This window comes from Lithobates pipiens, unplaced genomic scaffold (genome assembly GCF_037356315.1).
Source record: "Lithobates pipiens isolate NorthernLeopardFrog02 unplaced genomic scaffold, aLitPip1_a1.2 Scaffold_1, whole genome shotgun sequence".
Taxonomy (NCBI): domain Eukaryota; kingdom Metazoa; phylum Chordata; class Amphibia; order Anura; family Ranidae; genus Lithobates; species Lithobates pipiens.
In genome coordinates this window covers 64,899,291-64,905,936 of record NW_027507685.1, presented here as the reverse complement: position 1 = coordinate 64,905,936, position 6,646 = coordinate 64,899,291, and the positions used below count along the sequence as shown (strand labels likewise).

At 40.7% G+C, this 6,646-nt stretch overlaps 1 pseudogene; it reads left to right on the top strand.

Moving 5' to 3' along the window:
• Window positions 1-3,904: 3,904 nt before the first annotated feature.
• Window positions 3,905-4,918, top strand: LOC143988157 (olfactory receptor 6N2-like; annotated as a pseudogene).
• The last annotated feature ends 1,728 nt before the right edge of the window (window positions 4,919-6,646 follow it).

Genomic DNA, 6,646 nt, shown 5'->3' with positions numbered 1-6,646 from the left:
CTGCTCATCAGTGCCGCCTATCAGTGCCCATCAGTGCTGCCTATCAGTGCTGATCAGTGCCGCCTATCATCGCCTGCTCATCAGTGCCACCTATCAGTGCCTGCTCATAAGTGCCCATCAGTGCCAACTATCAGTGCCTGCTCATCAGTGCCCATCGGTGCTGCCTATCAGTGCCCATCAGTGCTTCCTAACAGTGCTAATCAGTGCCCATCAGTGCTGCCTGTAAGTGCCCATCAGTGCTACTTATCAATGTAGCCTCATCAGTGCCTCCTCATCAGTGCCCACCAGTGGTCATCAGTGCCTATTAGTGCCCATCAGTGCAGCCTCATCAGAGCACATCAATGAAGATGAAAAATTACTTATTTGCAAAATTTCATAACATAAGCTAAGAAAAACAATTTTTTTTTTTGCAAAATGTTTGGTCTTTTTTTGTTTGTTTAGCAAAAAATAAAAAAAACAGTGATGATTAAATGCCACCAAAAGAAAGCTCTATTTGTATGAAAAAAATATAAAAACCTCATTCAAATTGCAAAAGCACTGTAAATTTAAAGTTAGCCTGGGCAGGTAGGGGTGGGGAAAGGGCCCAGTATTGAAGTGGATAATATGGCTTTAATATATCTTTATATATACAAGTCTGCGCAAAAAGAAACAAATACAAACTAAATAAAACAAACAACAACGGTTTTGTTATCACACAGTAATATAAAACATGTGTATCCCCCACCAGACAGCTTTTTAAATGTGTCAATTATACCTAAATCTGCAAATATTTAACAACAATATTCTAAACGACAATCCGTTCTAAATACCTGAGCAGGGCTGAGGCACAACAAATTTTCCTATTGGCTTTTGCCGTTGGATTGGCACTATAAAAAACGTTGACCCCAGTGACCAGGTACGCTCCTGAAGATGTGTAAATGAAACGTACGTCGAGGCGGTACCTGGTCAAGTTTTTGGACGCAATTTCCGGTTGCCTGGTTTCGGTTGCACAGAGTGGAACGCATGCCGCTAGTAGCAGTGAACCATGAGAATCTTTTGGCCTGGATGACAAACCTGATAAACGAGCAGCCCCAGTGCCGGGTCGGACACTGTACAATGTAAGTAGCCTTTTGGCTTTTATCTTTTCAATTATTTTAATTAAACAGTATTACGCTATGGCCATTGTTTGCTCTTTCTATATGCCCCGTCTGAGCCTATGAGGAGAAAGTGGTACCTGTAGATTCCATGTCATCTCACATGTGAGCAGGCACAAACCTGCACAAGCACAGTTGACTATCTTTTTAATTAAAGCAGTCACCTAAATCTGGTAAGCAGATCATTTTACCATCATTATTGGGTGCCTGCGTGTTGAAATCTATGGTGAAGGGATTTCTAACATCTTCAGAAGACTTTACTGCATTATGGAAATTATATCAGTTGGAGCTTATCACAATTTCTATTCTGTGGTGTTCAGTCACCTTAATGGACTTTCTATGCGTCTTTTATAAACATCTAAATGAACTGTATAGTTTTTTATATTGTTATTGTATACACATGCAGGTATAGATGCTCTGAATATTAACGTATCATCTGTATCTGATTTTTTGATCACTGTAGAAGATTTCACTATATTAATTTTATTTTTAATGTCTAGGTAACTAGGGCATTCTTTTCATTTCTTTATTTAAATCACAGGAGCGCCCCTATTGTTACAATTTCACAGTATTAAAAATCTTTTTGATCCTTTCAAGGGAGCAGCTCTAAATTAGTATTTAAAATCTTTTTCAATATATATTTTTTTCACAAGATATATAATAATTTTTGGCGCGGAGTTTGTTCCAGCTGTTTTATTCAGCTGTTTATTCACAAATATGCTAATAATCAAACCGTGCTTCACAAAAAGTCTTCACATTTTTGTGGAGCATAATTTGTATATTTGCACATTGTTGTTATATATTTGCACATTAAGGTATCATTGACACATTTATAGTGCTGTCTATTGGGGGATACATAAATGTAATAATTATTGTATTTAAAAAATATTCCCTGCAGGGATTACACTTGGAACAGAGTGAAATATCTGGAGTGTATTTCTAGATAAAAACAGTACAATTAAACTTATTTAAGTCTAAATGAAGGCAACCATTTCCTATTGGCACTTCCTACTAATAGAACGCAGTGTACAATGTGTACAATGATGCAATCTTGTGGAATATATTAGGGATGAACAATGGAAAGTTCGTCAAACTGGGCTCATAATTATGTACAATAATCATATCTATGGGATAGGAATTATTCCTTCACACAATTGAATGGTTGCAGTGAGCACAGCTTGTTTTGAATGAACATTTTACTGTTTTACTAAAGCCTCGTACACACGATCAGATTTTCCATATGATGTATGCTCCATCGGACAATTGTTGTCGGATTTTTCATGGACAAATGTTGGATAGCAGGTTTTAAAATTTTCTGCGGACAAATGTCTGTTGTCAGATTTTCCAAACGTGTGTATACAAGTCCGTCAGACAAAAGTTCAAAGTACAAAACATGCATACTCGGAACCAAGGACGAGCCAGAAGCGGTCGGTCCTATAAACTAGCATTGGTAATGGAGAATTACCTTTCTTGACGTGGCAAATTATGAAATCTCCAAATGCATTGCACACTCTCTTCTTCTTTAATGTGATAATAATGAAACTGCTTTGCTGGTGATACTGACGGAGTTTCAAAGGTTTTTTTTTTCTAGAGTTATCACGAATAATATTGTTATGCTTTTTTTTATTGTTTGGGCAAGTTACCGCAACACCATTATCCCGTAGTTTTTAAGATCAAAGATACAACTATGTTGGTGTCCCTTGTCAATTTTACATTGTATTTTTTTTAAATGTAACTGCCTACCCCCAAACTGTCATTTGAAGTAAAAAACACATAGCCAAGTATTATTATCCACAATTTTTTTATTGTACAGTAAAGTAAGAAAACATAAAAATTAGACATGCTATCTGCCAATAGAACTTAACCAAAAAGTGAATTCTGTGCATCCAAACATATAGAAAATATAACAAATCAAAGCATTATTCAAACAAAAAAAATTATGTCAAAGCAATAACTCCAAGGCCAATAATAAATAACACGTTATCTCCTCCGATCCTGCAACATATCTGGTTGACGAACGGCCATTCAGAAACAAACTGAAAAGCACAAAATCAAAAGCGTGAAATGAAAAGCACAAAATAAAAAGCGCAAAATGAAAAGCGCAAGTTAACACTCACCAAACTTCTACTAACACGAAATTAACAGAAGGAGCCCAAAGAGTGGCACTAAAGAGCTGAAAAAACATGTAGTATGTGACTACGTTCATGATTGTTGGCCAACAATTGTGTGCCGTGTGTATGCAGGACAAGTTTGGGCCCTTCTCCACGGTTTTGTTGGGCAAAAATGTGATCGTCTGTAGGAGGCTTTAATTATCTTCATTGCATGTGTATATCCTTTTTCAATATACCAAAAGGTAAAATATTTGCTCAGTCCTAAAACAAATGTAAGTACTCTATAGTGACCAAGATATGGTCCTAAAATAATAAGCAACTCATAATCATTGGTACATTTGAATATTATTTTGAGTTGCTCTTTAATTTTAGTATTAAAAACATGCTCAGTATTGTCCCTGTAGCTTGACCAGTTGCAGCTTTCATGAAGGGTTTAAACACATTTTAATTACAATTTCTAAAAAATTTTTTGTTTTTCTAAAACATCTGTTTGGCGCACACTACCTATTCTTTGAGAACCACTGTGACAACTGCAATTTCTAGATCAACAGATTTCCCTTTATGAAACAGTAGTTGTGTAGACCTTTGGAAGTAATTTTATCTATATATATATATATATATATAATTATTGAGTTTGTGGACTTTTCTTAACAGATCACCATGGTGGCAAAGGATCAGTTTAACCAGTCAGTTATAACTGACTTTCTTCTTTTAGGGTTTTTCATTGAGGGGCAGACAAGATTTTGGCTTTTTATTGTTTTATTAATTATCTACATTGCCACCATTACAGCAAACATTTTCATAATTGTCATTATCAGAGCAGACCCACATCTACATAAACCAATGTACTTCTTTATCGGTGGACTGTCGTTCCTTGAGCTCTGGTATCCCTCTGTCACAGTCCCTAGACTCCTGTGGTCTCTTAAAACAGAAGACCAACACATTTCTTTAGCTGGTTGCATGGCTCAGTTTTATTTCCATTTTTCTCTTGGAGCAACAGAAATGTCTCTCCTGACTGCAATGGAGTATGATCGCTATGCTGCCATTTGCAATCCATTGCGTTATTTTATTATTATGAGTCCCAATGTTTGCATTGTGCTCATACTGGGGTCATGGGTATTTGGATTTGCTGGAGTGATCATTCCATGTTTGAGACTATCCATGCTTTGGTACTGTAAGGGGAATAAGATAGATCATTACTATTGTGATTTGATCGCAATGATACGCTTGTCCTGCTCTGATACAACAAAAGCTGAGAATGTGTCTTTCTATTCTATCTGTTTTGTAACTTTTGGGTGTCTTTTCTTAACTTTGATATCTTATGCATGAATTACCCGAATGGTAATCAAATTGTCTTCTTCGTCAGCAAGACGTAAAGCGTTTTCTACTTTTGCCTCCCATTTATTTGTTGTTATCCTTTTCTATGGTACTATATTGTTCATGTTCATCAGACCAGCTAGTGGTGATTCCCTTCACTTTAATTAGAAAGTTTCTGTTGTCCCATCCATAGTGACTCCTCTTCTGAATCCCATTATCTACACCTTACGAAACCAAGAAGTGATAGAGGCTGTGCTGAAAACAGCCCACACAACAATGCTTTGGTCAAATGGTTGTAAGTAAGTAGACCACTTATTACAACCAGGCAACTAATATTTTCAACGGAGGGGTCAGAAATGGTAGATTGTGTTTCCTTAATTATAGATTTCCTCCAATCGTTCCTCTTTTTTTGGTTTGCTCACCATAACAAGTAATTTCTTCCATTTTTGCTTTACCAAAAGCGGAAGAAAAATGCATGACCAATAAATCCTCTAGAACACATTAAAAATGCACACACAGTTGCTTTTTTGGTGTCGTTTTTAAGTTACATGTCCTTTTTGGAAATGCAGCAAAATGCATATGTGTTTTTACCCCATTTTTGCAATGGAGCAGTGTGAAAGCAGCCCTAAAAGTTATGTAAACCCTAAAAATGAACTTCTCCTATTTGGTTCCATTGGGGAGAATTTACAAAAAATGGAGAGTGCAAAATCTGACATGTCTGACTATAACTTGATGTGTACTGAATCAGAGCATGTGTCCAGAGACCCAGAGAGGGAGTCTGGTATGAGACTAGCGTTACACAATTAGTCTATTGCCTGAGGGGAATTTTTGTGCTTTCTTCAAGGGCCCCAACTTTGCCAGCCAAAGTTTATTTTTCATTATTCACTGGCTAGTGGGATAAAACAGGATCTGTCAGGCCGCGTACACACGCGGGGACTGTCTGCCGAAACTAAGTTCGTCAAACAGTCCGCTCAAACTTTTGAATGAACGAACACGCCCACACACGGCACTTTTTGAGCGGACAAATACGGCAAACTTTGTTCGTCGTACTAAGTCCGCGCAACTTTTGAAATGAACGGACTCGCCCACACACGAGGCAACAGTCCGCTCATTTCGAGCGCGTGTGCAGGTAGGCGGGGCCCGCGACGGAGACGTCGCGGGCTCCGCTGCCTGGAATGTACTTAAAGGGGAACCCCAACGCCGAAAAAAATCGGCGTGGGGGTCCCCCCAAAGTCCACAACAGACCCTTGTCCGAGCACGCTACCCGGCCGGCCAGGAAAGGGGGGCGAGCGAGCGCGCCCCCCCTCCCGAGCCGTACCAGGCCGCGTGCCCTCAACATGGGGGGTGCCTTGGGGAAGGGGAGGCCGCGCGGCCCCCCCACCCCAAAGCACCTTGTCCCCATGTTGATGAGGACAAGGGCCTCTTCCCGACAACCCTGGCCGTTGGTTGTCGGGGTCTGCGGGCGGGGGGCTTATCGGAATCCGGGAGCCCCCTTTAATAAGGGGGCCCCCGGATACCGGCCCCCCACCCTATGTGAATGAGTATGGGGTACAATGTACCCCTACCCATTCACCTGTAAAATAAAAGTACCCAAAAAAAAAACACAACACACGAGATAAAATATTTTATTGCACAGCTCCGGGGGTCTTCCGTCTTCGGGGGTCTTCTCGCCGGACTCCTCCGCTATCTTCTTGTAGCTCTTTTGCTAGCGGAGGAGTCCGGCTTTCTTTCTCCCCGCCGCCGGCCTCTTCTCCCGACTTCGGGGGTCTTGTCCCCCTCTTCGGTTCTTCTGCCGGGCCACCGCGCCTTCTTATAGCTCTTTTACAGGCGGTGGCCCGGTCTTCTGTCGCCGCCGCCTTCCGTTCTTCTGCCGGGCCACCGCGCCTTCTTATAGCTCTTTTAGAGGCGGTGGCCCGGTCTTCTGTCGCCGCTGTCGCCTTCCGGTCGCCTTCCGTTCTTCTTCTTGTTCTTCTTCTCCAGGAGATGTTGACACGTCGCTTTCTCCGGCCGGAATGCCAGAGCCGCGCTGTGCGGCCACTTATATAGTGACAATGGGGCGGTGTCACATGGTATATGTCACATGGG